The sequence below is a fragment of the Chiloscyllium plagiosum genome, unplaced genomic scaffold (genome assembly GCF_037043375.1).
Source record: "Chiloscyllium plagiosum isolate Xiang-an unplaced genomic scaffold, Cpla_swu_hap1 HiC_scaffold_2, whole genome shotgun sequence".
In the NCBI taxonomy this organism is placed as follows: domain Eukaryota; kingdom Metazoa; phylum Chordata; class Chondrichthyes; order Orectolobiformes; family Hemiscylliidae; genus Chiloscyllium; species Chiloscyllium plagiosum.
This window is the reverse complement of record NW_028270140.1, coordinates 56,420,191-56,440,175: the sequence shown is the minus strand read 5'-3', so window position 1 is coordinate 56,440,175 and position 19,985 is coordinate 56,420,191. Positions and strand designations below refer to the sequence as shown.

Sequence of the window (19,985 nt, the reverse complement as noted above, 5' to 3'; positions counted from 1 at the left end):
CCAGTCCCTTCTCAAACTGTACCTCCCCCTCATGACGCCAGAGATGCCTGATTTGCCAGCTCCGAAACAGAAATGGAGACAATGGTCTGAAAAGCATCTTGGTCTGGAAAACGTGCAAGCAACACGAATATTGCACCGTACTCCAATCAGATGGACATAATTATATTTCTAGGTTTATATATTTTATGTTAGGTAATTTTAATTAGCCGTTGAATGTCAAATGTCATTAGCACAAAGACATAACGAGTTAAAGTTCATATTTCTTGCGGCAGAATTAATCAGCTCACACAAGTAAAGGACAAATTTTAATTTGTATTTATAATAATCGGCGCCCTGGCTCAAAGCAAGACTGCCATTACATGAGCTAAATTTCGATTGTGCAAAATTCTAAAACAGTGTTAAATTCATGTTTTGAAATCGATGGAGAAATTAACGGAGTATCATCGGGTTGTGAGGAATGTGGTAAAAGCTTACCCAACTCCCACATGTACACACATCTTATTCGAATTAAAATAAAGCATTATTTTCAAACTATTTTAAGGGCTTAGGGATGGTGAGAGGGAATTCTCGCAGTCCCATGCAGTTCGCGGCTCTTCTCTGTACCGAGCACTGTTTATGTGTCAATGCACAGTAATACCTGTGGTAAGGGAAATGCTCTTTAACAGAAGAGGAGCACAAACCATCGTCAGTCCCCAAAATGTTAGTCCAACATGCTGCAGAGCAGGGTTTTGTAGCTTCGTTTATACCAGGGTCTACAGCTGAATCTTTGTAGTGGAGTGTGTATCTCCACCCACACTCTTTCGCTGGCTCTGAGTTAGTATTGGTAGAGGCCGGTTTCTGTTCTGAGCTCTGATCCCGGAAGCGGTGATGTTCGTTTTTCTCCGTCATGTGCTGTTGTTGAGGCCATTGAGGAGGTAAGAGCGGGATCCAAGAAGTGATCGGTGGCAGGGTGCTTGCCTGCACAGTGCATACACAGGCTGTTTGTCGGGATAGTGTACAGATATATTTACTTGACAGTGGAGGCAGATGTTGCTTGTCTGAGCTGCATCGACACAGGGTGTTTGGATGTATACTCAGGGTGTTTGGTCAGTGAATACGAATAATGCTTGGCTGGACCGTGTAAATAGTGTGTTGTCTGGGGTGTGGGGGCAGAGGAGACAGAAGGCGTTTGCTTTCGCTATGTTTACATCGCGTGTTGCCTGGGCTGTATACACAGATGGTGCCTACGTGAGCACGGCATACATAATAGGGTGTTTGCCTGAGCAGTATATATGCAGGATGTTAGCCCGAGCATTGGAGACAGCGGGTGTTTGTCTGAGTACTGCATACGCTATATGAGGTGTTTGCCCATGCACTACATACAGTGTGTATGTCTATGCATTATATAAATGGTATGTTTTCTTGAGCAGTGAAAGCAGAAGGAATTTGCCTAGGCTATATACACACAGTATTTGCCTGGGCAGAGTATGCAGAGGGTGTTTGCCTGGATCATACACAACATGGTGTTTGCCTGGCCAGTGGAGACAGGCTGATTGTCATACAGGGTGCTTGTCTTTGCATTATGTACATGGGATGTTTGTCTGTGTGGTTCATATGCTCTACGTTCGCATGGACATGGAAAAGGAAGGGGTTTGCCTGGGAGTGTATCCACAGGTTGTTTGTCCGGACAGTAAATAGGCACAGTGTGGATTTAGGGTGTTTGTCTGAACAGTCCACACAAAGGATGCGTGTTTTTCTGGACAATATATTTAGGACAGTGTATTCACAAGGTGTTTGCCTGGTCAACACATATGCAGAATGTTTGACTGCAAAGTATTTTCAAAGAGTGTTTACTGGACAGGAAGGTCACAGGGTATTTGCCTGAACAGTATATTCATAAGGTATTTGCTTGGATATATAAAGTCATAGAGATCGATAGCAAAGAAAAAGGCCCTGTGGCCCTTCAATGCATGCCAAAAACTACCACCTAACTGTTCTAATCCCCAGCGCTTGACCTATAGCCTGTGTGCCCTGACATTGAGATTATGCATCATCGAGTCATACAGCATGCAAAATGACCCTATGGTCCATCTAGTCCACGCTGACCATATTCCCAAACTAGGTAAAAACAATGACTGCAGATGCTGGAAACCAGATTCTGGATCAGTGGTGCTGGAAGAGCACAGCAATTCAGGCAGCATCCGACGAGCAGCAAACTAAACTAGTTCCACTTGCCTGCATTTGGCCCATATCCCTCCAAACTTTTCCTATTTATGCACTTACCCAAATGTCTTTAAATGTTGGAACTATTATCTGCGTCCACCATTTCCCCTGGCAGTTAATTCCACACACTAACCACTCCGGTCGAAAAAAAATGTTTCTCATGTCCTTTTAAAACTTGCTCCTCTCACCTTAAACATATGCTGGGAGAACGTGAGGACTGCAGATGCTGAAGATCAGAGTCAAAAAGTATGTTGCTTGAAAAGCGCAGCCAGTCAGGCAGCATTTAAAGAGCAGGACAGTCGATGTTTCGAGCATAAGCTCTTCATCTCCACATTTCTTAAGAATATGCCTCCTAGCTCTGAACTTCCCCACCTTAGGGAAAAGACTGTTGCTGTTCACCTTATCTATGCCCTGCGTGATTTTAAAAACCCCGATAAGGTCACTTGTCAAACTCCTACACTCCAGTGAAAAATCTCCAGCGTATCCAGCTTCTCCCTGCAACTCAAGCAGCATATTGGTAAATCTTCTCTGAAACCTCAATATGAAGTTACAACTCCTGTACTCAAATGCCTTCTTAACAACTTGACAAAATTTCAAAGAATTGTATACTGGAGTCCCTGGATCTCTCTGTTCTACAACACTACATTGGGGCCTACCAGAGATTGTAAAAATCAAGCCTTTGTTTTACCGAAATGCAATATCTCACATTTATCCAAATGAAACTGCCTCTGCCTGTCCTCCGCCAATTGATCCAAATGATCAAGATTTCTTTGTAATCTCAGAAAAACCTTCATTGTCCACTATACCGCCAATTTTGATCTCACCTGCAAACTTGCTAACCATACCTCCTATATTCTCATCTAACCCATTTATACAAATGACAAACAGTGGAATGCCACTGATCACAGCCCTCCAGTTCATAAAAACAACCCTCCACCACACTACTGTCTCTCCTCGTCAAGTGAATTTTGTATCCAATTGGCAAACTCACCCCGAATCCCATGTGATCAAACTTCACTAATTAGTCTACCATGCAGAACCTTGTCAAAGGCTTTGCTAAGTCCATGTAAACAATTAATATCACTCTGCCCTCATCAATCTTTTTGATTACATCTTTAGAAAACACAATCAAGTTTGTGAGACATGATTTCCCTCACACAAAACCATGCTGACTATCCTTAATCAGTCCTTGCCTGTCTAAATGAATGTAAATCTTTTCTTTCAGAAGCATTTCCAACGCCTTACCCACCACCGATATCAGGCTCATAGGTCTATAGTTTCCAACTTTCTCCTTAAAGCCTTTCTTATGCAGGCTCTGGCTGCGCAATCTGCTTATGGTGTTTCTGAGGAAGTAAGGAACAATATTTTTGTGAATGCTTACCTCTGTTCACAATAGCATGATTCCAGCAGTGATTGTTTCACGCGTTTGTTCTGCGCATGCACTGATTTTTGTGCCGAAGTCTCCATACCGTTCTGCGCAGACACCGACAGCAGGTTTCTAAGAGAGATACATTGAGCAGCTTCATGTAAAACATACACTACTAGATTATCCCTTGCTTTGAAAAAAAAAGGAGGAGCATAGTGACAAGAATATTAGCAATAAGTGTCCTGGTGATAAAATTGCATTTGGTGAACACAAAAGAAAGGTGATTAACATTGGAAGAGAAGCTAGATATTGTAAAGTATCTTGAGCATAAGGAGAGAACATGTGATATAGCTTGCTTAACAGAAATGATGGAGTCTACCTTACGCACCATGATAACCCTCTGTCCCTGATTAAGCAATATTTTTTAAATGTTCTGTGTTAAATTTGCTTTTTTTGTTGTTGATAAATATGACTTATACCTTCATTCAGGCTGTGCTTGGGGCGGCACGATGGCACAGTGGTTAGCACTGCTGCCTCACAGAGCCAGAGACCTGGGTTCAATTCCCGACTCAGGCGACTGACTGTGTGGAGTTTGCACATTCTCCTCGTGTGCTCCGGTTTCCTCCCACAGTCCGAAAATGTGCACGTCAGGTGAATTGGCCATGCTAAATTGCCCGTAGTGTTAGGTAAAAGGGTAAATGTACGGGAATGAGTGGGTTACGCTTTGGCGGGTCGGTGTGGACTTGTTGGGCTGAAGGGCCTGTTTCCACACTGTAAGTAATCTAATCTAAAATATATGTTATGTTAGATGTTTGGGTGATTTTCGAGCAATCATGAGTGATATTTTTTGCTGGTCTGCTCCAAACCCCACTTTTCTCTGAGGGCCCATTAGACCATGTATATGCAGGTTGTTTGCCTGAACAGTATATGAGCAGCCAGTTTGTCTGGACAGTATGTACACAGGGTGTTTTCTTGAGCAGTCTCTACATGGCACACGTTGGATGCCAATGTAATTGGATGTGTCGTGCATGTAGCCTTCGATATTGGTGCCCCAGTATCCAACATGGAGGTCTTTTGGAGCAGCAGCAAGTTGAAGAGTTTTCATGGTTCCATGAAGAGTTTTCATGATGGCTTATTTGTATTGCGAGTTTGGCAAGATCAGAATCCGTGGCAAGCTGGAGTGTTAACAAGGTGATTAACAAACAACAAAGAGTGTTAATTGAGAACCCACCACTGCCTTGCAAGAATTTCACCCATCTGACTCACGATGTCCTTTAGGGGAGGAAACTGCCATCCTTACTTGGTTTGGTTTACCTGTGATCTAGGCCACAAAGCAATGTGGGCAATTAGGAATGGGCAACAAATGCTGGTCGAGCCAATGATGCTCATGTGAGAAACAAAGTTCACACACTTCAATAATTGGAGTCCGAGACAAAATCTCTGAATCAGTAGTGTCCTTTATTTTACACTTGCAAGAGGGTGTGATGTCCTGTGTCTATAAGGCAGGGGACATACACACCCCAAATTCAATTAATACACAACATTTATATAATTTGGTTTCTTTTGTTTTACATTGCTCCTCCCCTGTTTACATCTTCCACTTCTCTAAGACCGACACCCATTACTCCTGTTTATCTCTTGCCTTATCCAGCCTTGTCTGTGACAAAATGCTTATTTCTGGCCTCACAAGGCCGTTTGACCTCATCCTGCTGTAGGTCATTGTTAGGCATATTCTTTCTTCATCATTGTCTACCCCCTCCATCTGTGCCTACTCCTACCATACTGATCCTTATGACCCTTTTAATTGGGGTTTGTTCCTGTGTCTCTGTAAAAGTGGGGAAACAGATGTTTATACCTACTATTTGTACAGGTGTATATAGCTTAACTTCCTCCCCTCACAGCATCTTATCTATTCGCCTGTAATATCTACCATTGTTTTGCAGTCACATTTCATTCTGGCATACAATTTTAGCTAATACAAAAACAATTATGTATTTCCTCCACATAGTTTCCATTCTTGTTGACTCAGCTCTTGGCTAAAACAATTACACACTGGTGTGAGTTCATTTACTTTGTATAAGTAAATGGAATTGCGGAAGTAACACTATTTTTCCCACATCCCACAATTTCCCCTTTTTCTTTAATTATCATTTGTTATCTTCTGCAATTTTTCTTTTAAGCATCGCCCCTGAAATTCGCAAGCATCATTCCGGAGATTTCATCCATCTTCGCCTCACTCATCCCTCATTATTTAGTCGATAAAGTTCCTCTGCCTGATTCCCTTTTAGGGGCATCTGTTTCATCAAGGCTATTTCAATCAGTCTTTGGGTGAGCCCTCGTATACAGGGTATGATACAACAGCCAATGGCCACCAATACCCCGACTACTACTATCAGGGAAGTAAGGATAGAAACCACCACCCCCTTCCATTTTCCAAACCATGATTCAAGCCATCCCGTGAGAGATGTGTCTACTCCTGAATTCTCAGCCAGTTCCTCTGCTAAGGTAGTCAATCCCCTTAAGGCCCGAGTAATTGAACCATCAGGTGCAGTGTTATTAGGAATAAAGGTACAACAGCTTCCTCCTAACATCACACATACACCCCCTTTCTCTGCTAAAATCATATCAAGGGTCATTATGTTTTCCCATGCCATCCTACTTGTCGAATCAAGCTGTTCTGATATTCCTTTAACCGCATCTCTTGTATAATTTATAAATCGCTGTTGATTATAGAAAATGTAATTTATCCAATCTACATTTTTATTAATTGTTACCCACCAAAAGAGAGCTGACTCAAAGCCTGCTGCAATCTGGTTACGAGCCTTGAATTCATCAGGTACTCCCCTACTGAATCGAGATAAATCCTGTCATCGAAAGAAGTGTCTAACAGTTATCTCTTACCCCTTCCCTTTTTCCCTACTATCTTTTCCTTCTCAAATGCCAGGGTAAATGGAATTGCCAATTGTACAATTGCACATATCCCTCTCCAATCCGGAGGTAGCGTGGGTCTCAATATTTTGCCTCCACAGTACCACCACAGATCCGCTCGGGGAACCTTTAGTGCTGAGTAGTTCCCTCCCTTCTCCGTTTCGGTAACATTCTTAATCTCTGTACATAATTTCAGCTCCCCCAAATCTCTCGACGGACTTGTACCTCGTCTACGCACACACGATGTGTGATTTCCAACTGCGGCGGAAAATGTGGGGGAGGACTTTTGCATCTTTCTTCTCCAAGGGAGGGAACATCAGAGATAGGGAGGTACAATTCCTATCATTCCATGCAGTCTCATCCTGATACAGGGCTATCATACATTTCATGCCCTTCCTATCTCGCTTCCACCCGAGCGGAAAGGGAACCACCTGGGCCACTGGCCCACCAGAGGCACATGCATAGCAATTGCTCTTGTTCAGACTTTTTACAGTATACTTTACCCATTCAACCCAGGCATTTGCATCCCCATACCCAGTTTCTATTTTGATGGTCTGTTTCAAGTCCTTTACATCTATAATTTTTAGTACTTTAGGGTCATTGGGAGGGGTGAAAGGTTGTATCTTATTACCCAATAGTTCTACCCGTTTTCCCTGTCCTACGCTAATTTGAAAACACCAGCCCAAGAAATTCTTCCCATTTGCTTTCATTTCTATCCCAAATGTTTCATTTAATTGTATCTCATAGGTGCCCCCCCCCCCCAGAATTGCTTCGTGCCATGTGGTTTTCTTTATTGTTAGGTATATTGGGTTACACTTTTTATCGGGACAATCGCGAGCTGGTCGGAAGGGGGCCCGGTGTACTGTGACGAGACCATTATACCAAGTACCATCCCCGAGGCTATCCCCATAGGACTTAAGATGTATCTCAGAGCTGCGGAACTGTCTCTGATTATCTACATCCCCACAATTTACTAAGCTGCATGCATCAGTGTCTATTACTTGTGGATTATCAGACTCAGGAACCGTTAATAAAACATATGAAAATGATATTTGACAAAATCCCAAGACTAAGAGGGCTAGCATCATAACTCTAAACATTCCCAGTATTCTAAACATCATGCTGAAGCACAAAAAGACTTAATATACAATCTTACAGAAATAATCCCACGCTCGCGTCGCCACTGTATAATCAGTTACTCAAAGTCTCTTTAGTCTGAGTTTCAGCGGGTCTTGCGTTGATTCGGCTGTCCAGACTTCTTCCTCAACTGGAGGATCCACTGGCCCTTTGATCCGAGTGTAATTTGTCCAGCCTTTCTCCGCCGTCCTTATTGCCATTTCGGTAGTCAAAAGAGCCTGGTACGGCCCTTCCCAGTCCGGCTGCAATTTAGTCTCTATCCATGATTTTACTAAGATCCAATCGCCCGGCCGGATGGGATGAACAGTGAATTCAAGGGGTGGAGTCTGTGCCAATAAACCCTGTTTCCTGAGGAAAGACAAAGAGGAGGAGAAGCCCAGTATATACTTCTTTAAAAACAAATCTTTAATTTTGGGAATTGGCAATTCTCCATTCGTTCCCAAATATAGTTAATCCAAATAAGATTTCATAGGAGGATAGTCCCAAATCTTTCCTTGGGGCTGTTCGTACTCGCAAGAGAGCTATAGGTAAACATTTGGTCCAAGGGAGTCTGGTTTCTATTATCAATTTAGAGAGCTGTCGTTTGAGTGTTTGGTTCATTCTCTCAACCCTTCCCAATGATGGCGGGTGCCATGGAGTATGGAACTCCCAGGAAATTCCCAGCCCTTTCATTACCCCCTGTAAGACTTTAGAGATAAAATGAGTTCCTTGGTCGGAATCTATACGGTTCACTAGCCCATATCGGGGAATTATGTGCTCTAATATTGTTTTAGACACTCCATTCGCAGTAGCAGTAGCTAGGGGGTATGCCTCAACCCAACCGGATAAATCTACTATGACCAACATATGTTTTAGTCTTCCTACTCTGGATAGTTCAGTATAATCTACTTGTATACTCTGGAAGGGTCTCAATCCTGGGTCTCTTCCTCCCGGGGTCTGTTTTCTCAAGACTTTCTTATTTACCTTTCTGCATATTATACATCCCTCACATATTTGTTTAACAATTGTATATATTCCTTTATATCCATATTCCCTAAGAACTAAATCACACATTGCTTGTACTCCCCAATGGCTGCCTTGGTGTAGGATAGTCATAATCTCTCGCATCATCATTTTGTTTAACATTTCCCTTCCATCAGGTAACCTCCAATGCCCATCTGCTGTTTTTACAGCCCCTAAATCTCTCAATTCTTTTTCTTCACTTTCAGTAAATACAGGAGCTTCCCTAGGACCTGGGACAGTAGGTATTAGGGAATGAATCACCACTTCTTGTGGGTTCAGGGCTGCTTTCTTAGCCACTTTATTGGCTAATCTATTTCCCTTAACTTCTGGTTCATTTCCTTTCTGATGACCATTTACGTGCACTACTGCTATTTCTCGGGGGAGTAATAGGGATTCCAAGACCCGTTTAATCAACTCTTCATGTACTAATTCTTTCCCCCGGCCATTGATCAGTCCTCTTTCCTGCCATATCTTTCCGAAAGTATGCACAACACCAAATGCATATTTAGAGTCAGTGTATACTGTTCCCTCTTTATTTTCTAATGCCCTAAGGGCTCTTTCCAATGCATAGAGTTCGCAGGTCTGAGCTGACCACCCATTTGGCAACCTTCCTGCCTCCACCACACTACCGTTTGTCCCGCGTACGACTGCATACCCATTATGTCTTTTCCCTTCAGTCACCTGGGATGATCCGTCTATATAAAGTCTAGCCCCTGCATGAAGTGGAACATCTCTCAGGTGCATGCGGACCTTAGTTTGGTATTCTATAATGTCAAGGCAGTCGTGCCCTGGACTCTGAGGAGAGTCTCCTTCCCCTTTCCAAAGAAAGGCAGCTGGATTTAAACAATTGTCCGTGACCAACACGAGATCATCCTTTTCTATCAGTATCGCCTCATATTTCAGAATCCGTGAGTCTGTCAACCATCGCCCAGCTTTTTGGTTTAGGATTGTTCTCACTTGGTGTGGGGTGCTTACTATTAGGGCTCCCCCAAATGTAAGCTTTCTGCTTTCCTCCACCAACAGTGCAGTGGCAGCCACAGCCTGCACACACTCAGGCCATCCCTGGGATATTGGATCCAATAGCTTCGAAAGGTATGCTACTGGCTGTTTCATTCCTCCCCACCTCTGGGTTAATACTCCCAAAGCCGCTCCCTTATCTACAGTAGCAAAGAGGTGGAAAGGTAAGGGAAGGTAAGGCTAACACGGGGGCATGGATCAGATCTCTTTTGAGTTCCTCAACTAGTTCTTTTTCCTCATCATCCCAACTTAGACATTTTGTTTCCCCCTCTAATAGTTTGAGATATAATTTCTTAGTCTTCTGAGCATAGGAATCAATCCACAATCTGCAATAACCCGTTAGACCCAAACATTTGGGTAACTCCTGTTTAGTGCTGGGCAGTGGCATCTCCACTATTCCCATTATCCGCTCCGGGCTTATCTTTCGCTTTCCCTCACCAACTAAATGTCCCAAGTATTTCACTTCTTGCTCCACATATTGTAGTTTGTTTTTAGATACTCGCAGTCCTTGCTGGCCCAGGAAATTCAATAATTTGTTAGTGGCTTCTACTACTCTTTCTCTTCTTTTTCCTGTTACTAAGAGGTCGTCTACATACTGCAATAGGGTAGTCCCCTTGGGGCTGCTAAATGTCTCCAATATTTGTTCTAACATCTGTCCAAATAAATTCGGGGATTCCGTAAACCCCCGGGGGAGCACAGTCCACCGGTATTGCTGTTTCGGTCCTGTCCTGGGGTCTTCCCATTCAAAGGCAAACAAATTCCTACTTTCCTCCACCAAGGGACAAGCCCAAAAGGCATCCTTTAAATCTATCACACTCAACCACCGAAGTAAGACTAACTGGCCTGTAATTCCCGGGGTTATCCCTATTCCCTTTTTGGAACAGGGGCACAACATTCGCCACTCTCCAGTCCCCTGGTACCACCCCCGTTGACAGTGAAGATGAAAAGATCATTGCCAACGGTACTGCAATTTCCTCTTTTGCTTCCCACATAATCCTAGGATATATCCCATCAGGCCCGGTGGACTTGTCTATCCTCAAGTTGTTCAAAATGTCCAACACATCTTCCTTCCTAACATGTATCTCCTCTAGCTTACCAGTCCGTTTCACACTCTCCTCTTCAACAATACGGTTCCTCTCATTCGTAAATACTGAAGAAAAGTACTCATTCAAGACCTCTAGGGTTTGTTCCTGTGTCTCTGTAAAAGTGGGGAAACAGATGTTTATACCTACTGTTTGTACAGGCGTATCTAGCTTAACTTCCTCTCCTCACAGCATCTTATCTATTCGCCTGTAATATCTACCATTGTTTTGCAGTCACGTTTCATTCTGGCATACAATTTTAGCTAATACAAAAACAATTATGTATTTCCTCCACATAGTTTCCATTCTTGTTGACTCAGCTCTTGGCTAAAACAATTACACCACTGGTGTGAGTTCATTTACTTTGTATAAGTAAATGGAAATTGTGGAAGTAACACTATTTTTCCCATATCCCACAGCTCACATCCTGTAAATGAATTTGAAAAAAAACTCTTATCATAGCCGACTTTGTTTGGAGCCTGATCAGATTCTGCCTAGGTTATTTGCCTGGGCAGTATGTACGTGGGTTGTTTTTTACTGGACTTAATGCAGTTTTGGAGGGTGTTTGTACATGGTATGCTTGCTTGTGCAGTATGGACACCGGAAGTTTGCTTATCCCAGCCCTGAAGAAGGATTGCACCTGAAATGTTGACTTCTCCATCTCCTGATGCTGCCCGGCTGGCTGTGTTCTTCCAGCTTCCTGCTTGTCTACCTTGGATTCCAGCAACTGCAGGTTTTTTGTCTATCTTTACATTGTATGCATTTTAATTGTTGATACAATCTGTACACAGCGTTTTTCTCTGGACAATCTATAGGTAAAGTGTCTGCTTGACAGTATATAACAGGATTTGCCTGGACTGTTTGCCTGTGTCATCTGTATGCAGGATGTTTAACTGTACAGTCTGTACGTGGAGTGTTTGGTTGTGGCTTGGATGGTACATAGATAGGGTGCTTTTCAATTCAGCCAATGTGAATGCTGCTTGGCTATGCTGTTGTTTGCCCTCCCTGTCTATTCACAGGAAGATTGCCTGTACAAGCCACGCAGAGAAAATTCAAACACATCTAAACACAGGATGTTTGCTGTTTCATTCTGTACACAATTGCCTATCTTGTCAAATTAAATGGTGTTTGCTTGGACAACCTATACATAGGGTGTTTGCCTGCACAGAATATTTGCAGGGTGTTTGGCTATGCAATATATTCATGGGTTATTGCCTGATAGTATGTATGCAGGGTATTTGCCTGGACGGTCTACAGCCAGATATTGCCTGTGCATTCTATAACAAAGGTGCGTGCCTATGTAGCTTAGACACAGATGTTTGTGTGCTGTATTTTGTGTGGAGTTTGCCAATGCACAGCATGTTTGTTTGGACAGTAAAAATAAGTGTTCTTTTGTGCTGTCAATACACCGGCCTTTCCCCTGAACAGTCTGTACATAGGGTGTCTACTTGTGCAGTGTTTGCTTGGGTATGATATACTCTATGCTGGTCGGAGTCATATGTAGCACCAAGTATGATAGTTGTGGTCGTTAGAGGTGAGTCATCTCAGTTTCAGGACTTCTCTGCAAAAGTTCCTCAAGGTTGTGTCCTAGACCGTATCATCTTCAGCTGCTTCGTCAATGACCTTCCTTCTGTCATAAAGTTGAGAAGTGGAATGTTCACTGCTGACAGTACAATGTTCAGCACTATTCACAGCTTCTCAGATACTGAAGTAGCCCATGTCAAAATGCAGAAAGACCGAGAGAACGACCAGGTTTGGGCTGACAAATAACAAGTAATATTCATGGCACACAAGTGCCAGATAATGACAACCTGCAAGAAGAGAATATCTATCACTCCTTGACATTCAATGGTGGTACCATCAGTGGTGGTACTATCAACATCCTGGGGGTTACCATTCACAAGAAACTGAACTGGATGAACCATATAAATAAATATAATGAGCAGGTCAGATCTAGGAATTCTGCAACAAGCAATTTACCTCTTGACTCTCAGTCCATAGTGTACTAGAAGACTCTGTACATGCCTTGATGAATGCAGCTGTAACAACACTCAAGAAGCTTGACACTATCCAGGACAAAGCAGCCTGCTTGACTTGTACCACATCCACAATATTCACTCCCTGCATCATCAATGCTCAGTAGCAGAAGTGTGTACCGTCTTGAAATAATTGCACAGAGGCCTGTATCCTGTCAACAAATTGTCCTTTATTTACATGTGCACAGTACATAGGGTCTGGCCAGCTGGCTCAAAGTAAGTTCCTAAAATGAGGAGACGCTCCAAAACTCCTGTTCATAGCTGTCAGCCAGGCGTCCCTGACTGACCCAGGTTAACAACCCCAATCAAAGATCTAACAGTCAACGAGATGCACTGGACTCTTGTTCCAATCACAACATCTCTGCAAGGCTAACTGTAGAAATTCAGCAGGCATTCTTCAAAACCACAATCACAAACGTCTATTATCACTAAAATCTAGTTGATTTTTGTTTCAGCAGCAGGAAGAGTGGGAGCGTCAACCAGGGTCTGAAGGGAAGGTCTGATTTAAAAACTTACCTTGAGCATCGGGCGCCCTCCATAGAGCTGGATGAACTTCGAATCATTTGGGAGTCGGAGGGGGTTATTGAGAGAAGTTACAGGGAGATAGTCACACCTCGGGTGCAAGAAAAAGGCAGATGGGTTATAGTAACGGGATGGAAAGGGAATCAGCAGGCAGTGCAGGAAACTTCTGTTATTGTTCCCCTCAATAACAAGTATACCATTTTGGAAACTGTTACAGGAAACAACTTACCAGGGGTAAGCAATGGGGCACAGGTCTCTGGCACAGAGTCTGTCCTTGTTGTTCAGAAGGGAAAAGGGGAGATGAGCAGAGCATTAGTCATTGGGGAGCCCATAGTTATGGGGACAATTTGAGGTTGTGTGGGAATGGAGAGAGAGAGAGAGACATGGGTTGGTGTGTTGCCTCCCAGGTGCCAGGGCTTGTGATGTCTCGGATCATGTTTTCGGGATCCTTGAAGGGGAGGGGGAGCAGCCCAAAGTCATGGTCCACAGAGGCACTAATGACATAGGTAGGAAAAGGGGTGAGCATTTAAGGTAGAAATTCAGGGAACTAGGGTGGAAGCTTAGTGCAAAAACAAACAGAGTTGTTACCTCTGGTTTGTTGCCCATGCCACGTGCTAGCAATGTGAGGAATATGGAGAGAGAGGAGTTGAACATGTGGCTACAGGGATGGTGAAGGAGGGAGGGTTTCGGATACCTGGATAATTGGGGCTCATTCTGAGTTGGTGGGACCTCTACCCCAGGAAGGTCTACACCTGAACCAGAGAGGTACCAATATCCTGAAGGGGGCAATTTGCTAATGCTCTTCGGGAAGGTTTAAGCTAATTCAGCAGGGTGATGGGAACCTAAGTTGTAGTTCCAGTGTCCACTGAGGTAAGAAATGAAGTTTCAAGGTGAGTTTACTAGCAAGAAAAAAAGGTGGTTTGAAGTGTGTCTACTTCAGCGCTAGGAACATCCAAAATAAGATGGGTGAATCATAGGTTGGTACCTGGCACTTCAATTTTGTGGCCATTTCGGAGACATGGATAGAACAGAGGCAGGAATGGTTGTTGCAGTTTCCGGGCTTTTGATGTTTCAGTAAGAGCAGAGAAAGTGGTAAAAGAAGGGGAGGTGTGGCATTATTAGTCAAAGACAGTATTATAGTGGCAGAAAGGATGTTTGAGGACTCGTCTACTGAGGTAAACAGGAAAGGAGAGGTCACCCTGTTGGGAATTTTCTGTAGGCATCCGAATAGCTCTAGAGATGTAGAGGAAAGGACAGCAAAGATGATTCTGGATAGGAGCAAGAGTAACAGGGTAGTTGTTATGGGGGACTTTAACTTTCCAAATATTAAGTGGAAATACTACAGCTCGAGTAAAGAAACAAAGAAAATTTACAACCCAGGAACAGATCCTTCGGCCCTCCAAGCCTGAGCTGATCCAAATGTAATGTCTAAACCTGTCTGTCAATTCCTAAGCATCTGTATCCTTCTGCTCCCCACCTACTCACGCATTTGTCCAGAAGCATCTTAAATGAATCTACCGTGCCTGCCTCCACCACCTCTGCTGGCAATGCGTTCCAAACGCCCACCACCCTTTGTGTGAAGTACTTATCGCGTGTATCTCCCTTAAACTTTCCACCTCTCACCTTGAAAGCGTGACCTCTCATTATTGAATCCTTCACCCTGGGAAAAAGCTTATCTCTATCCACCTTGTCTATACCATTCATGATTTTGTAAACCTCAAACAGGTTCCCCCCTCAATCTTCTTTTTTCAAATGAAAATAAACCTAACCTACTCGATCTTTCCTCATAGCTAGCACCTTCCATAACAGGAACATCCTCGTAAACCTTCTCTGCACCCTCTCTAAAGTGTCCACATCCTTTTGTTAATGTGGCGACCAGAATTGTACACAGTATTCTAAATGCAGCCGAACCAATGTCTTGTAAAATTTTAACATTTTAATGATTTTAATCCTAGGCACGGTGGCACAGTGGTTAGCACTGCTGCCTCATAGCACCAGAGATCCGGGTTCAATTCCTGCCTCAGGTGGAGTTTGCACATTCTCCCTGTGTCTGCGTCGGTTTCCTCCGGGTGCTCCGGTTTCCACCCACAGTCCAAAAATGTGCAGGTTAGGTGAATTGGACATGGTAAATTGCCCGTAGTGTTAGGTGAAGGGGTAAATGTAGGGGAATGCGTCTGGGTGTGTTGTGCTTCGGAGGGTCGGTGTGGACTTGTTGGGCCGAAGGGCCTCTTTCCACACTGTAAGTAATCTAAAAAGAAGACTTGCCAGCTCTTATACTCAATATCGCATTCAATGAAGGCAAGCATACTATATACCTTCTTGGAGAAAATGAGGACTGCAGATGCTGGTGATCAGAGCTGAAAAATGTGTTGCTGGAAAAGCGCAGCAGGTCAGGCTGCATCCAAGGAGCAGGAGAATCGAAGTTTCGGGCATAAGCCCTTCTTGTGCAGTAACCTTCATGGTACAATGGACCTGCACTCCCAGATCTCTCTGCCCATCATATTTTCCCAAAGCTCTTCCGTTCATTGTATAATTCGTTCTAGAATTAGTCTTGCCTAAATGCATCACCTTGTCTGGATTGAAAACCATCTGCCACTTTTCTGCCCAACTCTCCAGTCTATGTATATTCTCCTGTATTCTCTGACAGTCCCTTATGCTTTCTGCTGCTCTACCAATCTTCGTGTCATCTGCAAACTTGCTGATCATACCAACAGAGCCCTCTTCCGGATCATTTATGTATATTACAAACAACAGTGGCCCTAACACTGACCCCTGTGGAACACCACTGGTCACCTTTCTGCATTTCAAGAAACTCCCTTCAACTACTACTCTCTGTCTCCTGTTGCTCAACCAGTTCTTTATCCACCTAGCTAGAACACCCTGCACACCATCTGACTTCACTTTCTCCATTAATCTACCATGGGGAACCTTATTGAACGCTTTACTGAAGTCCATGTATATGACATCAACAACCCTTCCTTTATCTATCAACTTGGTCACTTCCTTGAAGAACTCTTGATGAAGTACTTTTGATGGGTCAGTTTTTGTCCAACATGTGCAGGATGGATTCCTGATACAGTCTGTAGACAAGCTAACAAGGGACAAGGCCACATTGGATTTGGTACTGGGTAATGAACCTAGCCAGGTGTTAGATTTGGCGGTAGCTGAGCACTTTGATGATAGTGGCCACAATTTGGTTATGTTTAATTTAGCGGTGGAAAAGGATAGGTATATACCGCTGGGGAAAAGGCAATTATGATGCGATTAGGCAAGATTTAGGATGCAAAGGATGGGGAAGGAAACTGCAGGGGATGGGCCAATTGAAGTGTGAAGCTTATTTAAGGAACAGCTACTGTGTGTCCTTGATGTACCTGTCAGGCAGGGAGGATGTGGTCAAGCGATGGAACCATGGTTTACTAAAGAAGTTGAATCTCTTGTCAAGAGGAAGAAGAAAGCTTATGTTGGGATGAGACATGAAGGCTTAGATAGGGCACGTGAGAGTTACAAGTTAGCCAGGAAAGACCTAAAGAGAGAGCTAAGAAGAGCCAGGTGGGGACATGAGAAGTCTTTGGTAGGTAGGATCAAGGAAATCCCTAAAGCTTTCTGTAGGTGTATCAAGAATAAAAGAATGACTAGAGTAAGATTTGGGCCAATCAGGGATACAGGTGGGAAGTTGTGCATGGAGTCTGAGGAGATGGGGAAGCACTAAATGAATATTTTTCATTAGGATTTACACTGGAAAAAGACAATGTTGTTAAGGAGAATACTGTGATACACGCTACTAGACTAGACAGGATTGAGGTTCACAAGGAGGAGGTGTTAGCAATTCTGGAAGGTGCGAAAATAGATGCTTCCTCGGCCAGATGGGATTTATCCTAGGATTCTCGGGGAAGCCAGGGAGGAGATTGCGGAGCCTTTGGTTTTGATCTTTATGTTGTCATTGTCTACAGGAATAGTGCCAGAAGACTGGAGGAGAGCAAATGTTGTCCCCTTGTTCAAGAAGGAGAGTAGAGATAACCCTGGTAATAATAGACCAGCGACCTTACTTTGGTTGTGGGTAACATAGGAGAAATTGAGGACTGCAGATGCTGAGTACCAGAATTGAAAAATGTGGTGCTGGAAAAACACAGCAGGCCAGGCAGCATCCGAGGATCAGGAGAATCGACTTTTCGGGCATAAGCCCTTCTTTAGGAATCCAGGTCAAGAGGGCGGTGCTGAATCCAAGGGTTGGGGCTGAGATAAGGTGGGGGGAGGGGAAATGAGGAAGCTGGAGAAATCTACATTCATCCCGTGTGGTTGGAGGGCTCCTAGGCGGAAGATGAGGTGCTCTTCCTCCAGGCGTCGTGTGGCCAGGGTCTGGCGATGGAGGAGGCCAAGGACCTGCATGTCATTGGCGGAGTGGGAGGGGGAGCTAAAATGTTCAGCCACGGGGCGGTTGGGTTGGTTGGTGCGGGTGTCCCAGAGGTGTTCCCTGGAACGTTTCTCAAGTAGGCGGCCTGTCTCCCCAATGTAGAGGAGACCACATTGGGTGCAGCGAATGCAGTAAATGATGTGTGTGGAGGTGCAGGTGAATTTGCGACAGATATAGAAGGATCCATTGGGGCCTTGGAGGGAGGTGTGGGCGCAAGTTTTGCACTTGTGGTTGCAGGGGAAGGTGCCGGGAGTGGAGGTTGGGTTGGTGGGGGGTGTGGACCTGACGAGGGAGTCGCGGAGGGAGTGGTCTCTCCTGAATGCTGATAGGGGTGGAGAGGGAAATATATCCCTGGTGGTGGGGTCTGTCTGGAGGTGGCGGAAATGACGGAGGATGATACGATATATGGTTGGTGGGGTGGAAGGTGAGGACCAGTGGGGTTCTGTCCTGGTGGCGATTGGAGGGGCAGGGTTCAAGGGCAGAGGTACGGGAAGTGGAGGTGATGCGGTGGAGAGCGTCGTCGACCACGGAGGGGAAATTGCGGTCTTCGAAGAAGGGGGCCATTTGAGTTGTTCGGTAGTGGATTTGGTCCTCCTGGGAGCAGATGCGGCGGAGGCGGAGGAATTGGGAATATGGGATGGCGTTTTTACAGGGGGCAGGGTGGGAGGAGGTGTAATCCAGGTAGCTGTGGGAGTTGGTCGGTTTGTAGTAAATGTCTGTGTTGAGTCGGTCGCCCGAGATAGAAATGGAGAGGTCTAGGAAGGGGAGGGAGGACTCTGAGACGGTAACATGTTGGAAAAAGTTGTAAGAGATAGGATTTATAATCATCTCGAGAGGAATAAGTTGATTAGGGAGAGTCAACACAGTTTTGTGTAGGGTACGTCGTGCCTCACAAACCATATTGATTTCTTTGAGATGGTGACCAAGCAGGTGAATGAGGGTAAAGTGGTTGATGTGGTGTAAATGGATTTCAGTAAGGGTTTGATAAGGTTCCCCATAGTAAGCTATTGCACCAAATACGGAGACATGGGATCGAGGGTTAGTGGTTTGGTTCAGACATTGGCTTGCTGATTGAAGATAGGGTAGTGGTTGATGGGAAATATTCATCCTGGAGTTCAGTTACTGGTGGAGTACTGCAAGGATCTGTTTTGGGTCTATTGCTGTTTATCATTTTTATAAATGACCAAGATGAGGGTGTAGAAGGATGGGTTAGTAAATTTGCGGATGACACTCAGGTCACTGGAGATGTGGATAGTGCTGAAGGATGTTGCAGGTTACAGAGGGACATTGATTAGCTGCAGAGCTGAGCTGAGAGGTGGCAAATGGAGTTTAATGCAGACAAGTATGAGATGATTCACTTTGGAAGGAGTAACAGGAATGCAGAGTACTTGGCAAATGGTAAGATGTTTGGTAGTGTAGATGAACAGAGAGATCACGGTGTCCATGTACATAGTTTGCTGAAAGTTAGCACCCAGGTTGATAGGGTTGTCAAAAAGGCATACGGTGTGTTAACTTTTATTGGTAGAGAGATTGAGTTTTGGGCCCATGAGGTCATGCTGCAAAACTCTGGTGCGGCTGCAGTTGGAGTATTGTATACAGTTCTGGTCACTGCATTATAGGAAGGATATGGAAGCTTTGGAAAGGGTTCAGAGGAGATATATTAGGATATTGGCTGGTATGGAGGGTAGGTTTTATGAAAGCCTGAGGGACTTGAGGTTGTTTTCATTTGTGAGAAGAAGGTTGAGAGGTGACTTAATTGAGATATATAAGATAATCAGAGGGTTAGATAGGGTGGACAGTAACAGCCTTTTTTTCTTGGATGGTGATGGCTAGCACGTGGGGGCATAGCTTTAAATTGAAGGGTGATAGATATAGGACAGATGTCAGAGGTAGTTTCTTTACTCAGAGAGTAGTAGGGGTATGGAATGCACTGCCTGCAGTAATAGTAGACTCACCAACTTTAAGGGCATTTAAATGGTCATTGGATAAACATATGGATGAAAATGGAATAGTATAGGTTAGATGGACTTCAGATTGGTTCCATGGGTTGGCGTTACATTGAGGGCCAAAGGGCCTGTACTGCACTGTAATGTTCTATGTTCTATAGTATGACAAGGGCAGCAGATATATGGGAACATCAGCTCCCCCGCTGCAAGCCACTCACCAACCTGACCTGGACATATATTGATATTACTTTACTGTTGCTAGATCAAAATCTGAGAACTCCCTCCCTAATAGCATACAGAAAATGTACTTCAGCAGTTCAAGAAGGCAGCTTCACC

At 44.2% G+C, this 19,985-nt stretch overlaps 1 protein-coding gene across 3 annotated transcripts in view; it reads left to right on the top strand.

Moving 5' to 3' along the window:
• Positions 1-310: 310 nt before the first annotated feature.
• The window catches only part of zdhhc21 (zDHHC palmitoyltransferase 21), a 146,732-nt gene continuing 127,057 nt past the window's right edge, over positions 311-19,985 (top strand). For 2 of the 3 annotated variants that reach the window (XM_087996891.1, XM_087996890.1), the window contains exon 1: positions 11,341-11,467. The gene's annotated coding sequence lies outside the window, so the exon portion shown is untranslated. Of the gene's footprint in view, positions 915-11,340; positions 11,468-19,985 lie in introns of those variants that run through there. The other variant, XM_043714352.2, reaches the window with a different exon arrangement.